This window comes from Mesocricetus auratus, unplaced genomic scaffold, assembly GCF_017639785.1.
Source record: "Mesocricetus auratus isolate SY011 unplaced genomic scaffold, BCM_Maur_2.0 Super-Scaffold_15014, whole genome shotgun sequence".
Lineage (NCBI taxonomy): Eukaryota > Metazoa > Chordata > Mammalia > Rodentia > Cricetidae > Mesocricetus > Mesocricetus auratus.
This window is the reverse complement of record NW_024429186.1, coordinates 37128166-37150352: the sequence shown is the minus strand read 5'-3', so window position 1 is coordinate 37150352 and position 22187 is coordinate 37128166. Positions and strand designations below refer to the sequence as shown.

At 43.4% G+C, this 22187-nt stretch overlaps 1 protein-coding gene across 3 annotated transcripts in view; it reads left to right on the top strand.

Annotated features, from left to right (window-relative positions):
* The window catches only part of Rad51b (RAD51 paralog B), a 536305-nt gene that overhangs the window by 458161 nt on the left and 55957 nt on the right, over positions 1 to 22187 (top strand). The window contains exon 10 of one of the 3 annotated variants that reach the window (XR_005876241.1): positions 7318 to 7521. The exons of the other annotated variants lie outside the window; for them this stretch is intronic. The gene's annotated coding sequence lies outside the window, so the exon portion shown is untranslated. The remainder of the gene's footprint in view (positions 1 to 7317; positions 7522 to 22187) is intronic. 3 annotated transcript variants of the gene reach the window in all.

Below are 22187 nucleotides of genomic sequence, written 5' to 3'. Positions count from 1 at the left end.
GTTGTCCCTGTCTTAGTTAGGATTACTATTGCTATGATAAAACACCATGACCCTTTGGAGGGGAAGGAGCTTATTTAGCTCACACATCCCCATTGTGTAGACTCAAGCAGGTGACAGGAGGTGATGTAGAGGCCATGGAGGGGCACTGGTTCGTGGCTTACTGCTTATGACTTGCGCAGCCTGCTTTCTTGGATAACTCAGGACCACCAGCCCAGGGCAGCACTACCCACAATGGGCTGGGCCCTGCCCATCAATCACTAATTGAAATGCCTTACAGCCTGATCTTTCTTAATTGAAGATCCCTCTTCTCAGATGACTATTGCTTGCATCAAGTTGACATAAAACTATCCAGCACAGGGACTAAATAATACAACCAAAAGACCAGTCACTGACTACATCTATGTAGTAACTCACCCAGAAGTCTACCTTGCAAATTTCTTTCTTTCTTTTCTTTTCTTTTTAGTTTTCTCAAGACAGAGTTCTCTGTCTAACAGACCTGGCTGTCCTGCAACTCACAGAGATCCATGTGCTTCTGCCTCCTGAGTTGCCTTGCAAATTTCAATATTCTCACTATTTCATTGTATTTGATTCTATTAACTTCTTTGGTAGTTTCTGGGGTTTCACCCAAGGCAAGTGCTCCGCACCTCAGCCCTTCACTGTTGTAGTGTTAGGCACAACATTTGGGTTGCAAAAGGAAAACTCTGTTTTAATTCCACCTCCGTCAAAGTTGCAATTCGCACAAAGCACCCCTTGGTTTCAAAGAGTGATGGCTTCAGTCTTATAAAAACAAATGAGGTTGGCATTCCAATCATCTGGAGTTAGATCTGATCAACGACTACAGGGTAATCGACACCTGTTGATAGACTTCTAAATTTAAAGAACAAATATAGACCCATCAGTTCAAGCCAAGAAATCATTTTCATATTTAGTCCAAATCCTCCACTCTTGCCAATTTCTCTATATATTGTTTTCCTTGTTCCATCAATCATCAAAATTAGGGTCTGGTCCTGATCTCTTATCTTGGATGAGGAAGCAAGTCCAAATGACAGTGACCTTTTGTAACCACACAGCTTGTTAGAAACAAGTTCACCAGAATTCCAGTCTTTCTACTTACCCAAATAGTCTTCTAATGTTTTAACCTGTTTCATAGAATAGTTGACTAATGTGAACCTGGCCCAGAGCAGTATCATTTATGGTAAACTTCTGTTAAAAGGCTATAGTTTCCTTCATAATTGGGCTCTAACACCACCTCTGTCCCTGAGTAGTAGGAACATCATGATGAATGGACCAGAATAAAATGGAAGGCATCAGTTGAGCCATAATCCTTTCAGGCTGTTCTTTATTGAGAGAAGAAACAACTTGTGTTCTATTTCCATCCTTTATGGGACCCTGATCATTGTTTCTATCATTCCATCCTATAGTAAACTCAGAGTATCTTTGAAACAATCGGATACAATAAGTGGATGAAAATACATGCAATATTTGGTATCAGGAGGCTTGAGAAAGATAGGTAAATACAGAAAAGATTGGCCTGGAGAGATGTCTTAGGAGTTCAGAACACTTTCTGATCTTGCATGGGACCCAGGTTCAATTCCTAGCACCCGCATGATGGCTCATAACCATCAGAAACCCCAGTTCCAGAGGCTTTGACACCCTCTTCTGTCAGGCACACATGTGATATGCAGACAAAATGCCCATACATATAAAATAAAATGAATATTTTACAAGAAAGAAAGAAAGAAAGAAAGAAAGAAAGAAAGAAAGAAAGAAAGGACTTGGGAAGAACAAAAATAGGAGCTGTCACAGAGATCACTGGGAAAGATGTTTATTTCTTTGGCTCTGGCCAGTGGATTATCCAGCCCCAGGATTTCTCATCAGGACCATCATTGACATTTAGAGCCAGCTACCCCTTGATTGTGGAAGGCTGTTTTGTACATTGTTCTGTGATAGCTGCTTTTCTGCCTTTTCCCACTCAGGAGATGTCAGTGACACCCTCCTTACCATTTGTGACAACCAAAATATAGCTCTGGACATTTGTACCAAATAGCCATGAGTCATGATCAGAAGAGGCTTGTTCTCCATGGAGATTCATTCACCTTACTTAGATACATTGTCTTTGAAAACCTCATCAGAAGGCACTCCATGAGAGGGTAGATGGCCTTCCTAATTATGACCTCAAAAATTAAAATGTTAGACATTTTTATCTGGTACACATACACATTATTTGTTGTTCTTTATTCATTCAGCCAAAAAGCAGCTATTGCAAATGACAAGTCAGACACCCTGCTAATTCTAGACACAAAAGAGAACTTCTCCCACAAAATCTTAGAATTTAATGCTATTCTAATCAGCTCAGTAGAGTTGATTTGCTCACCAGGGCTAATGAAGTTAAAGTTTTGAAGTTGTGTCTCATTATGTGGCTTTAACTTGCATCATCCATATCATTTATTAGACCAGTACAAATATCCTTAAGACTACTTTAAATCCTATTGGTGGCACATTGGAAGATTCCTGGGATAGGAAGGTAACATCATAAAAGTTGAAAGACTCAGAGTCCAGTGAAAAATCTTTCACTAAATAGCTTTCATTAAGTGTTTTATTTGGTTGTTTGTTGTTTTTTTCTGGTCCAGTTGGACCGAGCCCCATGCTCAGACCCTGGACTTCATGATTTCACCTGCCCTTATGTTGTATTAGATTCCTTTAGTTTCCTCAGACCCTGCTTTCTAGATGAGAAATTATACCTGAAAAAACAAAACAACAAAGACTTCTTAATTCACTCTTAGCTTCACCTTCATTAGAAGAAGTTCATACTTCTTGTTATTTGTTGCTAATTCCCTTTCAGTATTTGGTAATGTGTGAGGCTGTTTTATCTGTGCAACCTGGCAAGAGGGATCAGGAGATTCTCTTGACCTGTCCCCAAGGATGCTGCTAAGCATCCTACAATGCCACCAAGAGCCAGTTAAACTAAGTGAACAATTCAAATAACTTCCAACTCACTAGCCAGCACACTCAACCTTAAAGCAAACAGTGTTGGGGAAGTACACGCTACCCATGCTCTGTGGTCTGAATGCAGCTGTGAACTCAAAAGTCTTTAAATTGATCACTTTTTGTCATTATCAATCCCAAGGCTCCTCCTAAAAGTAAGTAACTCCTAAGAGTGTGGATGGTTAAAGAATTTTGAGGGAGTGCATGGAGGTGTAAGTAGTCTTTTAGTATGTAACTTGTGCATCAGTGCCCCCTATTTAGAAACCATTCTGCTAAATAATTCAGTGACCAATAAAGTTTCTTCTACTAAGTCAGCTTTTTACTTTTCAAAGGCAAAATCCATTTGTATGAATAAAGTTTAATTTATTTTAATTTTGTGATTATAATATAATTATATCATTTCCCCCTTCCCTTTCCTCCCTCAAATCTTCCCATAGATTTTTCTTGTTCTCTTTCAAATGCATGGCCTGATTTTCATTAATTGTTGTGTTGTGTGTATGCATGTGCATGTATATGTTTTCCTAAATACATAAATACAACCTGCTCAGTCTATATAATGTTACTTTTATGTGTATGTTTCCAGGCTGACCATTTGGTTTGGATAACGAATTGATATGCTCTTCCCTAGGGAAGACTATTTCTCCTGTTCTCAGCAGAGTTGCCTGTAGTTTTTCGTATCAGGCTGAGGCCTCCTGAGCCTTCTGTCATTCACATTAGCATGTTTATCGGTATTATCCTTATCCAGCTCATATTTAAGCGCCATCTTATTGAGGCTTTATAGGTGTAGCTTCTGACATTCCTAAGAGACATAGTCTTGCAGCAATTCCTGGTATTCTGGCTCTTACAATCTTTCCACCCTCTCTTCTGCAAAGGTCCCTGAACCTTAGTACAGAAGTTGTAGATGTATCAATTGAGACTGGGCTCCACAACTCTGCTTTTTGATTGGTTGTAGTTCTCTAATGGTCTCCATCTGTTGCAAAGAGAAATTTCCCTAATGAGGGGTGAGGACTGCACTTACAGAGCTATACCCTGGAAAAAGCTGTCTTATTTTTTTTTTAAGTTTCTGATCACCTCATTGAATGAAATAACCATAGGGGAAGAATTAATTTTCAAACCTCCCTCCCCTTATTCTGAAAATATTCTTCTGTTGTTTGCATAATGAGAATTGTACTACTACAGAAAATATTTTAAAAATGAACTAATACTCAAAAGACAAAGCTCTTCCAAAATGACTGTCTTAGCTGGTATCAGTATCAGGCAAGTCTCCCAACTGGCAACTGTCTTTAATACTGTCTTGAAATGATGGCCAATGGAAAACATGTTTGTTTGGTTTCTTTTTTTTTTTTTTTTTTTTTTGGTTTTTCGAGACAGGGTTTCCCTGTGGCTTTGGAGGCTGGTCTCGAACTCACAGTGATCTGCCTGCCTCTGCCTCCCGAGTGCTGGGATTAAAGGTGTGTGCCACCAACGCCCGGCGTTTGGTTTCTTTTCTAGCAAAAAACTAAAACAAAACAAGCAAACAAGAAAAGAACATTAAAAGATGCGCAGGGTGGGCTGGTAAAGGCATTTGTCACCAAGCCTGACAACCTGGGTTTGATCCCCATACCCCTCCTGATAGAATGAGAGAACCAATTCCTTTAACATCCACAGGTGTGTGTCAGCATGCACTATGTATGCACAATACAAGTTTAGTGTGTGTGTGGGGGGGGGGGAAGCAGACACACAGGCAGGCAGGCAAATCACAAAGCAGTCTTTTGGCCCCCGTGTGAGTCTCCACATGTCTGGTGTCGGCATTGCACACTTGCTGTGTTCTCTGGCCAAGACTCCTCTCCCAACAGCCTGTAAAGGAAACTGTTTCACAGTCTATAGATTTGAGTGGAGGAACTTGGCTTTAGAGTCAGAATAAAAGTTACCCAAGTAATATCACGTTCTAGAATTTTCTAGAATTCTGTACGTACCGTCTACTCGTAAAAAGGAATTATATCTTAAATATAAAAATGACGAGAATTCAACAAAAATCACTTTGCTTCTCCTCTAGAACCAGGGCTATCTCTCCAAGGCCATCAGTAAGAATTCCACTCTTCTATACACCAATCATGGGCGACAGTTGTGTTTAGAAGCTGGGCTTGTAGCTGTTTTCCATGCAGGATGATTACTCAGTGGCCATGACCTTCTGGGGTGGACGAAAGAGCTGGGCAGAGTTAGATAGCTCAAGGACAGAGGAGCCGCTGTGGGAGTGCATTGCAAACAGAGATGGGATGGGCAAGTTAAGTTACTCAGTTGCCATCTGTCTCTGTTTTGCTAACTCATTAGCTCGGACACCACATTGTGTTAATCCCCACTTCCCCTGGCTGTGAGCTTGATCCACGTTTCCAGGGAACACAGGGACTACTCAGCCTGACTCTCCCTTCTGCTGGGTGGCAACTTCTCCACTTAGACAGCATGCCAAGCCTGCTACCCTTCCCTTCTACATCACATGGAAGTGAAGTGTAACCCCCCACCCACTGCAATTGAAATGGGAGCTTTGTAGGTGTAACTATTCTTCCAGGCAGTGTGATGAATGTTGACCTTTTACTTCTTAGCACCCCTGTTCCTTGCATCACCCCTTCAAGGCCCTTGATAGTTTTAAGCTGACCATCTTGGAAGCTTGATGACAATGTGTACCACACCAGCTGGCACTCTTGCATGCTTTCTGAATGCCCATGGCATAGCTAAGAGCCAATAAGCAAAGCTGGATTTGTTTCCCAGAACCATTCCCAGAAGGTAAGACCCTAATCTAGCATTAAGAGCATTAATGTGAAAGGGTGTTTTCTGAGCAAGACTAGACATTTGCGTAGTCTTTTCCAGCTTTAACAGTAAGAGGATGACAGTGTGTGGTAGCCCACACCTGTAATCCCACCAGTGATGCTGAGGCAAGAGGAGTTCCTATGGAAATAAATAAAAATGGGGCTGAGGATGTAACGTGATTGGTAGAATGCTTGATTAATGTGCATGAAGCCTCGGGCTCTGTACACAGAACCCCATAAATAGGGCATGGTAATGCATGCTACAACCCCAGTACTTGAAAAGTGGAGACAGTGAGTTGAAGTTCATCCTCGGCCACCTTGGTTGGGGATTTGAAGCCACTCTGAGCTAGAGACCATGTCTCTAGGTAAATCCTGAAAACATACTGTGCTGTGGGTAATGGGATTTGCTGGTGTTAATGGTTACCAGATACTGAACGTACATGGCCCCATCTAATGCATGGTTACCAGGAGGTAAAATTGCTGTCTTTAAGTGACAGATTAAGAAACTGCAGCACAGAGAGGTTACATCCTTGGTCCAAAGGGAAACAGCTAATAAGTATTGGACAGATTTGAAACCCAAAAGTTGTCTCCAAAGTCTGTGACCTTAGCCTTTTGCTATGGTCACCTAAGGAGGTCCCTCAGCCACTTTGCTGCACTCTTTCCTGTGTCCTTTCCAAAGTTTTGGGATTCTCAGATGTGAACTCATCAACGATATCCTTTGGATGTTATCATTTCCTCCTTTTTCCGTACAAATGGCACCCTGAGATAAAAGCAGGGACTTAGAGAAGCCACAAACCAGCTAGAAGAAGAAGAACTCAAGGGTCCTGCTTTTGTGCCAGGGTATCTGTTCATATGTGTGTGTGTGTGTGTGTGTGGTGTGCATGTATGCGTGTGTGTCACACTCATAATTAGGTTGGGCAGAATGGAATATTGGATGTTAGACAGTGTTCTTTGACTCACTGCCTGCAGTCTATCTCCATAGGCAAATGCACTGTTTCCCACTTAATGGCGAATGATCTGTGCAAGATATAAGGCATTTACAAGGCCCTGACTCATGCACATGGAGCAATAGCATGCCATTCCTGGTTCCCTTTTTGGCTGAAAGACACCCACTGAATGTCTAACACCTCTTTAGATGGCTAGAGTTACAGTAAATTCTGCAAGTTCCCTCCCACACTCAACACACAGGCCAACTGCAGACATTTTATAGGACATGGTGGCAAATTTGCTGTTTCTGTTTCAGCCCTCACAATGCCTAGTACCTACCCCTATGCCCTTTCCAACTCCTCCAAAACCACTAAATTGCTCATGCCCGTTAGCACTGGCACCCCTGGTCCCAGGAAAATTCTTGTCCACCAGTGGGAAGGAGATTGTTTCTGCCTCTCATTTGGTCTGGCCTTTCAAATCGATGACCCTATACCACCTGAAAAGACAGCCCGGAACCCAGGGTAGCCTTTACAGCCTAAAATCCCCAAAGCTTGCTCCATGACTAACGTGTAGCTGAGAGGAGCCCATACTGCCTTTACCTCTTTCTTCCATGTGGATCTAGGTCTCTGAGAAGGCAAGGAACACCAGTCCTGAAATAGCCACACTTATTCATCTCGAAATCGCTAAGGATTTGGGTCCAGGTGTCAGGAATGACTATGGCTTCCCCCACAGGAGACATCAACCGCTAACCTGTTTCCTCTCAGACTCCAGTTCCGTGTTTAACTTGAGACACAGAAATAAATGCTTGCTGGCAGGAAGACAAGAGGTGAGATGAAGCAGGAGTATGCTGGCTGATAGAAAGGCTGTTGTTTTAATTTCTGTTATATTGTAGCAGTCTCAGATGGATAGTCTCCTGGTATCTTGTAGGCCTGCACCTTATTAAACTCCCGTTTGATTCAGAATTTACAGCAAATGCACCTGGAATTCTTCAAAGAGGAACTAGACTTTGGTTCATTTGTTCACAAAGGAGGCTGACAAATTGATTGTGTAACCAATGGCAAATGCCCTAGAAAGCCAAAAATAAAATGGTGACACATTTTTCTTAATAACTTTCATGGTTTATAAATTCAGCTGCACTGATTTAACGTCTGCTATTTGACAGGTATGCCACCACTTAAACAGGATGCATACATAGGCATGCCTTCTCTATCTCTTCCTGCTTTTATTGCATGTGACAGAAACTATACTCAAAGTATGAAAGCAGAAAGTGGAATTGCCTCAAAGACATTGGGTATCTAGAAACGAGGAGGATTTGCATGCAGCCAACTGTAGGAGCAGATGGAAACACTGTTAAATATATGAGGCTCATTTTTCTGTGTAACCTGGGTCACACAGAGGGCACCTCTACCACCCCCAAATGGGGCCTCCTAGACTTGCAGTGCCGTGCACGACTGCTAAGTATAATGCATGCTGGACTTCAGAGACTTCATATGGGGGAAAGAATGTGAAATATATTAACTTCTATATTGATTATACATTGATCTGAAAGTGGTTTGGATGTATTGTGCTAACTGAAATAAAATTTATTTCACTTGTTTTCACACTGCTGATAAAATTTTAGAAGACATGTGTGCCCTGAACTATATTCCTTTTGGATAGTGGTGTCTATCCAGATAGTTTTCCCAAATGTGTACAGCTGCTAAGAGCCCCTCATGCCTTGGTTAGCTCCTTAGCTTTCCTTGAGGAATGCTGAATAGACAATCATCGTCCCAATATTGTCATTTGACTACATCCTTTCCCATTCATAGTCACTCTACTTGTGCTGGAACATTCCAGTTTTCTTACCGAACAGAGATTTAAACATTCACACATGTCAAAAGTGTTTCTTGAGCCCTATTCTGTTAAGAAGAATAAGTTGTAATAGGTTCTTGGGGTTCCCTTCTAGAAGATTCAGCCCCTTGTTTTCATAAATTCAGGCTTTGCTCTAGAAATGTACCTCTCAGTGTGATGTATCTTGTCCAGAATCAACCTTTCTGAAGAGCCTGAGCTGAATGAAAACACAGACTTTCAGAGTCACCATCAATCCTGTGTTGTCAGGAAGAGTCAAGCGCTGCTGATCTCCCCACGCCATGACCCTTTGCTGACGTCAGTTCGTGTCTTTCTTCCTGGTTAATGGAAGCAGATTGCAGAGCCCCTTTCTCAGAGCTGTGAAGGTAGAATTGTCTCTTCCTTGTCATGAACACCTCCCACAGAAACAACTGCACAATTTGAAAGTGCAGATTGAATTCTCTCTCCCCTGTCCACAAAGAGCCATTCCTTAGACTTCCTAAAAGTATAGTAGGGTGAAGTCTCTGAGTTAGTACCTTCTTTGTTCTAAGTAACTTTTTAAAAGTGTGATATACAAGCCAGGCGTTGGTGGCACACGCCTTTAATCCCAGTACTTGGGAGGCAGAGGCAGGCGGATCTCTGTGAGTTTCAGGCCAGCCTGGTCTACAGAGCAAGTTTCAGGACAGCTCTAAAACAATATAGAGAAACCCTGTCTCAAAAAACCAAAAAAAAAAAAAAAAAGTGTGATACACAACCAGAAATAGATATGCATTGTACAGTTACAGCACCACTAACTTTTTCCATGAACACACATGTACAACCACCACCTAGGGTAGGAAGCAGAGCCTCGTTGATCTGCAGGAGGCTCCCCTTCCCAGCATTATCCTTTCCACCTTCCACAGAGTAGCCACCCACTCACAGGCTTCTGCATCCCCAAACTAGTTTGTCCTTGTCTGAACTCTATGCAGTGTCACATGGCAGGTTTTCTCTTTGGTATCGGTTCTTTGGCTCCATGTTGTCCGTGAAGTTTATCCATGTTGTTCTGTATATTGATATAAAATATGCTTACACAAAAACCTATATAACTCTGTACAATAAAAAATAAGTAAAACAGGAAAAATATAGATGGCTGAAGGGAAAAGGAAGATTATGATCCCACTTCAGTGGCACGCATGTGTAATCTGAACACAAGGGAGGCTAAGGCAGAAGGATCAGGTGTTCAAGACCAGCCTGGAAGCAAAGGACTCCTCTTTGCTTATTGAATAATACGATGCTGACTCAAAAACTATATGCATATAAAACACTTGCAATGAGGGCTTTTTTTTCTCAAAATTTAGACCATACTATTTGTAACTTTCCACTGTGCTTATTATACCAACATGCTTTAAATATTAGTCATCTGAAAGAGGATGGATGCATTTGGATTTGAACCAAAAGATAATATAGAAGAGGAGGAAATACTCTTCTAAGCTAAGAACACAGAACAGTATTTATATTAATCGTCTTGGCAAGTCTAGATTTGGCCTATCTTAGTTATACGTCACTAGGGAACTTAGGTACTTGAGACCCCTTCTTTCTTGATGACAGAATTTTCTATGTTTCTATATAACTTACTCAGGTATCTGCTAATGTGTTAAAGATTAGAAACTGCTTAATTCTAAAAGTGGCTTGTTGCAGTCTCTGTTCAAGTCTAGCTTACTCTATAATTTAAGACAAGTCTACAAAATGTCCCTCACTTCTCAGATGAACAGCTCCTTCCCCACATCTGTTTGGGATCATAAGAAACAATCCTTACGTAACATCTTGGAGTTCTTGAATGAAAAGTTCCTTGGAGATGCTGACTATTCTTAAAACTTCCTCAGCTAACATTGTGGAAACATTGTTATAGGGAGAGTTACCCAGCTGGGTTACTAAGTAGACTGAGAATGTTGGATGGTGAGAAAAATATCTGGCCGTTTATGTAAAAAAGCTACCTTCTTAACGTTCTAGATGCTTCCCCTATGAATCTAACCTGTGGATGTGTTTGTTTATGTGTGTGTTTCTTGCTAAACCTTCACATTCAGGGTCTTTGTCCTTAGGTTTTGGATTAGAGCTCTTGAGTATCCTTGGTTCCTGCAGTCAGCTGGGTCAGGAAAATCCTGGTCAGTTCTGCCTTCTAGGGATGGGAGAAGCCTTTGATTGTGTTGACCAGTAAAACTTCAGATGGTGAGCTGAGACTCCCCAGACACTGTTAGGCATGCGTGGGGACAGGATGCAGTGAAGCCCGGAAAGTAGAGAATATAGTGTAGCCAGAAAGTGCTGGTTGTCGACCCCACAGAGAAATGGTTGTTACAGGGAGTCTCCGAGGATGGATGTTAGAGGCACTCCAGTACTGTCCCTTCATTTTTCAGATGGGACTGAGGCCAGAGAAAGCCACGGAGGGAGTTATTACCCAGATGTCTGCAGTGGTTAGGAGACAGAAAGATGATGGCCCTCTTGTACCAGTGCTGTTCCTGGTTGGATCTGAGGGCTAATTCTTATCTGGGCATGCCCAAAGTACCAGTTCATTCCTTTCCAACTTGGGATTGTGAGGGGAATCTGGAATTTTATCTAATCAGCATTAGAAACTTGGACTTCTGCTGGAGTGTTCAGAAATTCAGTTCTGGAGAGATTCGCCAGGTATTTCCTCCCAAAACAGGCTGTCCTGGATGTTAAATGTATGAGATTAACCGCCGTTGTTATTAACATACCACACACCCCCTTTTCTTGTGGTGTTCTTTTTCAAACTTGTTTCTGATGACCTCTTTACCCTGCTTTTCAGGTTTTATTACATTTCAGTTGTCTCTGGTATCAGCTGTAGTATGCAGAAATGCTGAGGCTTGCCCTTCCAAAATTCTTCCGGGGTCAACTCCCATTATAGTCTGCATCCAGGAAATGAGAGTATTTCCAGTTCACTGGGGACCATCTTGGCTTCGAGCAGAAAAGGGGTCTGAATTATTACCTAAGAAAGCTTTGTAGATTGTCACAGTTGGCAGCCTCAAGATTTGAGCTAATCCTGGAAATTCCTTAACTTCCCAGAAAGAAGGTCCCACAAGGTCAGGCTGAGGTCCTCAGAGAGAGCAGACGGAGCAGAGCTGGCAGTCAGTGGCCCTTCCAGCTGGACGAGGATATAAATACAGTGCATTAACCCCCCCTCTCCATGCTGCTGACTTTCAGGAGGTATTTGTTCTTTATTCCCTTTACTCTTTTTAAGAAGAGTGTTCTCCAGTCTCTGCAAGCAAACTTGACTCAGTTCCCATGGTAAATGCAAAGATCAGGCCAACAGAAACAATCTAATTACTACAAAAATGTGCTGCTTCTATTGGCTGGTCTGTCCGCAGTCAGTCCTTTATCTCTGGTCCCCATAATCACCCCATCACCCCAAACCATTATTCTTTATTATTATCCAAGGCCATTATTCTTATGGCAGGAGCTGCTTCTGCAAACAAATGTTGGTTTTATTGTCTTACCTCTCCAACTCCTTTGTCAGATGAGCAGTAATACGTCAGTTAGGACAAGTGTTGAGTATCACAGAGATGAGGTATGGCAGGTTGTCTAAAGGTGCAGGCTTATGAAGCTCATGCCCCAAATTATAAACTATGAAACCTGTATAATCCAACTTTAATTAACTTGAAGATCAGTGCTTTTTCATTAAAATGAAATTCTGTGTAAATGGAAAACTGCCACTACAGGGTACACTGGGCCATTGTTCGCATGGTTTAGAAGGGCTGGTAAATCCTCTATCTGGAAAAGCCAAGTCAAGTCCTATTGTTCCAAGTCCTCCCATGCCTTGGGGGACTTACTGTGAGTTCCAATGGAATAAAGGATGTGACCCTGGTTCAGACAGAGTCTCAGCTCAATATCTAATTTGCCTGTTCTTCCTGTTCGATTCTTCCCTTTGTGACTGTTTTAGTATCTTCCTGCTCCCAGCATGTCTCCTTCTCTTTTGACTATAATGCATCAGGGCCACCTCTCTGCTTTGCCACACGGCACACCGGCTGACCTGATGCTTGCTGTCACCGGTGGATGGTGGACGCTCTGGAGCATTCTATAAAGACACAAGTTTGCAACTTCAGACTTACAAAAGGCATGAGGCCTAGGTGTTCACAGGGACTGGTGAGCTCTAAAAGCAGCCTTCTGAAACTCTTTTTCCTCACCTAGGATGTAAGAGCAGGAGGGAGCGCCAACCTGGGCACCTCCTTTCCTAAGGAAGGCGCTGAGACTCCCGTGAAGAGCCTTGTCTGACCTAAATATTGCCATCTGAATGCATCCGCCATCAACTCCCGCCCTTTCCCTTCCACCCCAGCGTCCAGGCTCCCTCCAGACACTCCGATTACAAAGCAGTGCTTAGGAGAAAACCCCACCCTGTCAGCAGATGAGTTTTACAGGCTGACACTGGACATGTGCACATTTGGAGAGTGGCTGAGTTGTACTTCCAGTCCAGCCTCTGCTTTGCTGGCTTCAGCGAGTCACTTCTCCTTCCTTTGTCTATTTCCCCTATTGCGAAGGAGAAGATAATGAGCCTTTCCACCTATCAGGCTCACTGGAGTGCCATAAAGAATAATGAGGTGATATTTGTAAAGTGCTTTGAGCTGCTGGGAGCGAAGAAGGGGCGAGCTAAGCAGAAAGCATTATGAGCTGGGAGCACTTACCAATTGAGCTGCCTAACAATGGCGGGGAGCAAGAATACTCAGAAATGAATTCCAGGGACTAGCCCTGCTTTGAATTTAGGAGGAGGATTAGTGGGGACCTAATAGGTATTCCACTTCTCTAGTTTCTTTAGTGTACCGTCAGACCAGAAAAGGTAATTGCATTCTTCTATGTCCGATTCAGCCTGCAGTTTCAATTGGGATGTCAGAGCATACTTGTCTTCTATTCTCATACTGAGGCTGTTGTGTCCAACTGTTAAAGCCTTGGGCATCTTCTGTCCCCCAGGGGATTTCACTTAGGAGCTATACAAAGTCATTTCTATGCAGAGGCTGGGCTCTCGGTTATAAGGCTGATTAGTGGAACTTCTGAGTCTAAAGTGCCTGGGGAGCAATTTTGCTGAAGTGGAGAAATAAAAGGCAAGGTCTTTATCATGGCCAATTGTTTTCAGTATATTGCTTCATGAGAATTTTCTCAGCGACTCAGATCACTGTACATACAGTATGAAACGTGGGATTGATGGCCACTGTGGCACCCTCATCCAGGTCAAAGTGGGGGCCTGGCTGCAGGTTAAGGTGAGTTTACCAAGTCACTAAAGATAGTCAGAGCCTTCTTTTAATCCCTTCTTCACCAAGGGGGGTCAAAAGTGAAATGCTTATGAGGCCTGCCATGTATGGGAATGTTTCCAAATGTTTGTTCCGATGAGGGATCAGTTTCCACAAATCCACACTCGACCTCCTCAGGACTCAGGGCCCCCAACAGGTTGTTGCCATTTTCAGGGCCAAGGGAAGAGAGAAAATGCAGAACTGGGAAAATGTTTTGGGCTCATGTAGCTCTCTAGACTGCTTAAACATTGAGGGGGAGAATTCAGCTCACTCATAGCTGGCAAGAGGAGGACTGAATTTATCATCCCCGGTAAAGTGTGCCAAGAGGTCATGGGGGCAGTTGGAACAACAATTTTCATGATCGAAGTGATGTTAAGGAAATGACACAGATTACATCTTAGGCCCTGAAGTTTATAAGCCTCTTTGTGATTACTGCTTCTACAAACCATTCCCCCTCTTCTCCAGTCCTGTCTGAAGAAGCTGCTCAACTTTCTCCTTCTAGAAGGCCTGACTTCCTGCACTAGCTATACTTTGAAATGACTTGTGAGTCTCCAGGGGCAATCCCCAATGTTGTACAACTGCATACACCAAGCCCACTGGCATCCTGGTCCCCATGCCAGACAGGCATGCAAGAACACACCTGCTTCTCCTCTGTCCCATCATTTTGTGCCAGGCAAGATGCCTGCACTTCTTCAGGGGCTCCCTGGCCTCTGAAATTGACCCAGGTTCCTTCCTAACCCATGTTCGCTTCTTCCTTAGCAAGTCATTCTTGTCCTTTCTCAAAGCCCCAGGTTTCTTGTTTGTCCTTTGAATGGCTCCCTCTTCTTACAAAAATGCCAAGATTCTTTCATTTCCCTCTCCTAAAGGTATATCCATTTGGTCCCAGACATACCTCCCCAGCAGGTTCTCAGGGGAGGAAGCAGGGATTTCAGCCTGGACTCCTGTCTTGTCTTTCTTGTCTGCCAGCACAAAGTCAAGAGTAAGGCTGACCTTCCCTGGCTATGCCTGAAGAGAAGCTCTGAGGTTGGCTCTTAATGCTGCTGCTGCCAGCTGATGCCCACCCCTTTCTTTTCCTCCCTGAGCCACTGCCCCAGTGAGCTACTGGGAACAGAGGTCTGCTGGGTACTCTGGCCTCCAACACAGAACACGCAGGCGTCAATGGGAAACAGCAAGATCTGTCAGCATCGCCCTTTTGGGGGCTTTGAGGACCACATTCTCCACGGCCATCTGCTCCCTTTCACCTCTCTGGACAATGTTGCTTTTTAAAGCCAGCAACTCTTCCTCTTTATCCCCTCCTCTCCCGCCCCCTTTCTCTTCTCTCCCATCCCTCTCTTTCCCCACCCTATCTTATCCTGCGATAACTCCCTCACCCCACCCCCACCCCACCCCCAAAGCAGTTTGTGACCACTGTGGGGTTTTGAGTTTTTATTTAAAATTCCTTTTTAAAGTGAGAGCTTCTACTTTTAAAGGTTATGATTCTGTTAGGGATAGTCTCTTGAAAACGTTCAGGGAGGAGGACAGACAACTTTTCAGTCTTGAAGAAAAACACAGAATAGTGAATTTAGATTCATTCTGGCAGACACTTGCCTCTTGAAAGAATCTCCCTCTTGGTAACCAGTTTAAGGAAAGTTTTATGCCTTTTAGGCCTTTGTATCATTTATATTACAATACGTTTGTCCTGCCTGCTATGTTATAGTACTACTGTTTGTGTGTGTGTGTGTGTGTGTGTGTGTGTGTGTATGTGTGTGTATGTTGTTTGTGGAGATCAAAGAACAACTTGTAGGAGTTGGTGTGTGTGTGTGTGTGTGTGTGTGTTGTTTGTGGAGATCAAAGAACAACTTGTAGGAGTTGGTGTGTGTGTGTGTGTGTGTGTGTGTGTGTGTGTGTTGTTTGTGGAGATCAAAGAACAACTTGTAGGAGTTGGTTCTCTCCTTCCACCATGGGGGTCCCAGGGATCAAATTCAGGTCATTAAACTTGGGGGCAAGCCCCTTTACCCACTGAACCATCTCACCATTCCTGTTGTGCTGTGTTTAATTTAGAGTTAGAGCTGCTGTGGAGTCTTTAATCTTCAACAGAGCCATAGATAGCTACAGAAGTTCCTAGATGCAGGCAGTAACCCTGGTGCAAGGTGTGGGTGTGAAGGGGTTTTACACCACTCCTGACCAGGGGCTGTAGTGCATGTGGTTTTCCTAAGGACTAATGATAACCATTTATTTGAAAGAATTCTTTTTTTTCTTAACAAATGAGATTTTTGTTTGTGCTATTGCTGTTTTGTAAATGAACCCGTGATAATATCATAGGAAGTTTATGGACATCATTGCTTCAGAGGCTGTAATGACCCACTGTTAGGATTGAACTCACATATAGGAGTATCCAAGCCCAAGATCCCGGCCTCACTGCCTGGTAGAATTGAGCAGAAGGCTGATACACAGGCCCTGGAGCCAGACAGGAGGAGTTTGAACCCTGGCTCCAGGTATATACCACTTGCTAGCTATACAAATAACGACAAAGTTGTGTCCTCTCTAAAATGGGAACAATGAATAGGCCATGGTAGCACACACCTTTAGTCCTAGCAGATCTCTGTGAGTTCGAGGTCAGCCAGGGCTATACAAAGAAACCCCATCTTGAAAAACAAAACAAAACAAACAAACAAACAAATGGAAACAATGATAGTATCTACTTCATATTATTGTCAGCATGGCTAAGCCTTTTTACTTTTGTAACAGTTTCTGGTACACACAGATGCTTATAAGTGAGTATTAGATATGATTATTGTCCATTTCTTATCCCACAAGAACAGTATGGAATAAAAAAGCTAACTAGCTTTCAAAATATTTTTGGGGGTGACGGGGAAGGGGGGGATAGACTGGTGGTAGGTGATTGTGCCATGGGAGTTGGTTTTTTTCTTCTGTCATGTGGGTTCTGAGGATTAAACTCAGGTTGTCAGTATTGGTGACAAGTGTAGTCCCTCACTGACTCTTTCCAGGGCTCTTAACTCTATCATGTGTCTCTCTTGCAGCTTTTCATTGTGAGTTAACACCAATGAAAATAAATCATGAAATTACCAATGGAAATTGGAACGATGACTAACATAGCACTTCTACTGAGAGATATCATAAAATACAGGCATGTCCAAAGACAGAAAGAGATACATAGTCATATATTTCTGGCAAGGAAGGTGATCCAGATGTATAGATTATGATCATAGAAAGAAAGCCCAGCCATGATTTTAGCAGCTAGGGTTATTTTACATATTTCCAGTTGAAGAAAACCTGGAGATTTATTTTTCTTTGGTATCAGTTTCTTGACTCAATTCCCCAACAATAGAGAGAGAATATTATTAAAACATGCTTTTCTAGAAAAGCACAGAAGACTCCAAATGAGAATTTATATATTACAGTTTATTGAGGAAAAAGGCGATATCTGGAAAATGGGGTAGGCTTGAGGGTTGGTAACTTTTCCCTCCCAGAAGGAAATAATGAAAGGAGAAATAATGAGTTAGTCTGTGGGGCTCACATCCGGGTTCTGCCACTTGCCAAGTGGCCTTGGGCAAATAACTTTCTTGGCAGCTCAGCTTCCTCCCTTAGAAAATTGGTATGATGGTGGTACCTCCCTCACAGAGACAATATAAGTTGAGGTGTTTCGCCTAGCACCCGGAACACACTCGTTATCCTAAAATGTTACCTCATAAGTCTTTACTGTTATGTCAACTGATGTCTCAGACGTGGGACACATTACACAGGTTGGTGGTCTTGATCACTCTCCTAATGCTGTTCATTTTCTGAAAGCCCAGAGTTTTAGCCCATTTCTGGATAAACAGTGGCTGTAAGGAAGAAGGAAATTGCTTTGCTTAAGAATTCATATTTTGCAGATGTGTCCTGATTGCCTACTACCCACTGAAACCAGTTCCTCCAGCAAAAATAATCCCACTGCCATCAGCATATTTCCCTTGTCAGTTTCCTCTCTGCCATGAGGCAGCTTTCTGAAACTATTTGACTAGTTCTTGGAGATTGGGATGACTCTAGGGAAGTAGAGAATGTTGAAGCAAGGCTATCTTAGTTGCCTAAAACTACCTTCACCCCTTAGATGTGTACACACACACACACACACACACACACACTCACACACCCAACACACGCACATTCACACTAGCAATCTACACATTGTTGTGACCCTACAACTTACCATCTAGAGTTCACCATGAATGCTTGTTACAAACAAAAGCTTTCCTCTCTTCTGTGGCCCTACTTTGTTGTGAGCCTTGTGCTGATATGAGGGAGACACCCCTCACTTGTATGTAATCCCTCAGGTGTGGGCACAACCCTCCAAAAGAGAAATCTGACAGTTTGGATAAGGAAACCTTGTTCCAGATGTATTAAAAAAAAAAAAAAGCGGGCCACACTGAGGAAACTGAGCAACTTGTGTAGATTGAGCAGCCTGTGTGGATAGAGAAGCATGAGAAGTGAAATGCTCAGGCAAGGACCCTGTGCAGGCCTTCATGGAGGAGCTCAAACTCTGCATGAATATACCTCTACCCCTCACCCCTTCTCAGTGCCTTTAGGGGCAGCAGACACGTGGGACGCCCACATTCCATTCTCTCCATGCAAGAGTATATACTGATTCCTATCAGTCCTTCTACTTCCCAAAGGGGCAATTGAGATGGGTGGGAGGAAAGCATAACAATAAATCCTCACATTTGTGCTAGGTGATAATTAAAAGCATTCTCCACAGCCGTGAGCTCTCAGATGCCAGAAGGGAGGCAGCTGGGCCAGCAGATCTGCCTGCAGCAAGGTGGGTTTCAGTGGCTGGGTCTCTCTCTCTCTCTGTCTCACACACATACACACTCACACACACACACACACTCACACACACACTCTCTCTCTCTCTCTCTCACACACACACACACACACACACACACACACACGGGTAATGACTGTGTCCATGTCTTGATATCAAAGGAAAGAAACTTTAGTTGACTTTATCAGTTCTCCTTACTACCTCAGAGGTAGAAACACCTGGGAGTAACTGTCCCCTGTCTCTTAGTTATTCATCCTGACTCCGAGTAACACTGTCCCTTCCCGAGTGACAACAGAAGCTGGATCTCTTGAAAGCTGAATTACTCTGGTGCCTTGAAAAACTTCAGGCCAAGGAGTATGACCGAGGAAAGACCTTAATAAGGGTCCCTAAACTGAGGGAGCTGGTCCATTCTAGCCCTGGCCTGTTTTATGCCACAAGCTGTCAGCTGTCCCTCCTCCACCCTTTCTGGATGCTTTGGGTGGTGCCTCTGACAGCAGCTCCAGACAGATGAGTTATGGCCACTCTGAAAAGCACTTACATCTCTCATCTTTCCTCCTCTAGGGAGCTAAGATGAGGATAGAGTCAGCAGACAACATTTTTAAACACTGGGCCAAAGGGCATTCTCCAGAGCTGTGTCTCTAAGATGAAAAGGATACAGAGCTGTGTCACAAGACACTGAAGATTTCCCAGTGCAAACACACCTGAGCCACTGGAACTAGAAATGTAAACTCCTGTGATCAGGTGTGTGTGTGTGTGTGTGTGTGTGTGTGTGTGTGTGTGTGACATGCACGTGCATGCTCGAGTAGTACCTGGAGAAATTCAGGCGCCTTAAGTTTTTAGTGGACCCAGGATTCAATGCCTTACAGAGTTAGCCAGGAGATTCAGATGTGAGAAACACACATGTGACCCAAACCCTCGTCTTTCGTCTCTCACAGCTGACTTACATTTCCATACAGGAAATTTCCCAGGAAACTACAGTGAATCGGAGTGCCTGACTCCTAGGCTGCTAGCATTCTGCCTCACCTGTTCGCTCTCTCTTGCTTATTGTCCTTATTCACCTACTTTTTCATATCTTTAAGTTGTTATTGTCTTTGGGACACCATTTGACGGTACATCATAGATGTCATGACCCTCCATTCCCAGAGACTTTCATCTGTCATCCAAGAACAATTTCTCTTCTATAGCCATGATGCATTTATTCTTTCACCCAGGAAATTAGCACTGATACAATGCTGTAATCTAATATACAGACAATATTTAAGCTTTTCCTGGTGCCCCCACAATGCTCCTGTGGCAGGTTTTTCCAGGGTTCATTCCAGGATTAGACACTGTGTTTAGTTGAAATGTCATCTTATATTAAGATCTTTTAGTCACTTGAAACCAGTTTCACAGAAATATTTTTCTTCAAGAATATACGTCCTGATAAATCACATTTCTTTTTGCCTCTTGTCCTTGCTGCTTGCAGAGCCAACAAGCCGATGCAGGCATGAGGCAGGAGCCGCTGACACAGGTCTGGGTCCACATCAGCTGAACGTGAAGGAATTGGCTCCCAGACCTGGGATTGCCATCTCCTCGTAAGCAGAGTTTCCAACGTCAAAGCATAGCTTGCTTTTCAGTTAAGAGGGTTGTCACGTGGCTCTCTCACTGTCCAAACTAGGCCCTGAAATATGTACAGCTTCCAGATATTCTCCTCTGTGCCTCAAGTCTCTCTAGGAAGAGATACTGATAAAGAACATGCCCCCCCCCTTCCCAACTCTCTTCGAAGGCAGTTATCTGAATGTACATGTCTGAGGGCAATTTCTCTCAGTCCAGCAGTCAGGGTTCCAACCAATCTGATATCAGACTAAACAGCTGTGTTCCTTCTCCATTGGCCAATGTTTCCTGAAACAAATATCAGATGGTCAAAAACTGAGATGATGACCATGCATAATACAGATTTACTGAGAATGCAACTCTGGTATCCTCCTGCCACCTCAGATACCATAGAGGGACCAGAAAAACAAAGCTCAGACCAAGGCAGTTGTTAAGTGCAATTTGAAAAATTCACAGCAAGGGGATAGAAATACATCTGGGGACAAGGGACTATCATGTAAACATCCTGGCTTATTTTAAATGAACATGAAATTTTAAAAATGTGTCTCAGGTTTCTTTAAATAGTTCAGTTTTTGCTTTCTTTAACTAGTGTTAACTTAAGGATGGGGTGTGTGTGTGTGTGTGTGTGTATTCACTCTCATAAGTGAATTCATTGTGAATTAAAAGTTCTTCTGTTAGCTTAAGGATGGTGTGTGTGTGTTCACTCTCAAAAGTGAATTCATTGTTAATTAAAAGTTCTTCTCAGGCTGGGAAGATGGTTCAGCAGGTAAGAACACTGGCTATGCAAGCACGAAGACCTGAGTTCAGGTCTCCAGCACCCACATAAAAACCTGAGCATGGCCACACCAGCCTGGAACTGAGCACTAAAGGAAGAGGAGACAGGAGGATCACTGAGGCTAGCAGCCTAGCTCCAGGGTCAATGCAGAATCCGCTCTCAGTAGGATGGCAGAGTGGTACAGTAGGGTACCTGACTCCCCTTCCGGCTTCTACATGAGTGCGTGGATGTGCACACCTGCAGACACAAGTTCTTCTTGTAGTTGAGACACTTAGTTACAGGCCACCCTTCAGGACCTCGCCATATAGAAAGTATCGGGAAGAAAGCAGCACTCCTGGAGGAGAAGTTGGGGTGGGGGAGACATGACTCACGGAGCCTCCCGGGGAGAGTTGCCAGCTGAACCAGGGGAGGAGATTGTTTCTTTCTGCCCAGATGCGAGGACTACTCTTCCGCTATTTTTTTTCCTAGCTATATTTAAGGGCATGAGTGTCTGTCATTGTGAGCACAAAAGAGAAACCCTACCTAGTCAGAATGGTTTGGTGGCCAAAAGGAGTGGTTTTCAGACTGACATTTTCTAAGAGTGAGCCTCCTCAACCTGATTCCAGACAGTCCCTATATGGTGTTCCTTTAAGATGACCACCTGGGTTCACTCAAAACAGTACCAATTTATTTCTGCTGTCCCGTTATGACTAAAATGACCCCATCTCCATTTCAAAAGTATCCAGATTGGATAATAGCTTACATGACCATTCCAAGACTCTGGGAAACTGTAAGTATCTTCTCTCCGTACAAAAGTCAGTGGAGCTGTTTGAAGAATTTGTGCCGGTGCATACCAGGCTCTCTCCTAGCAATTAGCTCCCCCGGCCCCCGCTTCTGCTCCACCTGCTGCTATGGGAGATTAATCCACCTCTAAATCTTGCATTCCAAAGGTGCTGATTGCCCCAACCTTTTATGGCTTCTGCCTCACATTTCTTAGTTTCCCCAGTAATGACTATTACTGAGACTTGAGTCCGTCTGAGTATGTGATGGGAGCAAACACTGGACACCAGCCATCCACCTCTCCTCCTGCTGAGAGGCCCTGGGGTTTCCCTTTCCCTAAGTGAAGCTGCCTGGTTCTCAAGCAGGGTATGGGCTGTGAGCAGATGGTATTGGGTGAGGCAGTTGTTACATGATTTTATGCCCCTGATCCTTTATTTGTAAATCTTAGAGACTAATAGCTCTCAAGTATT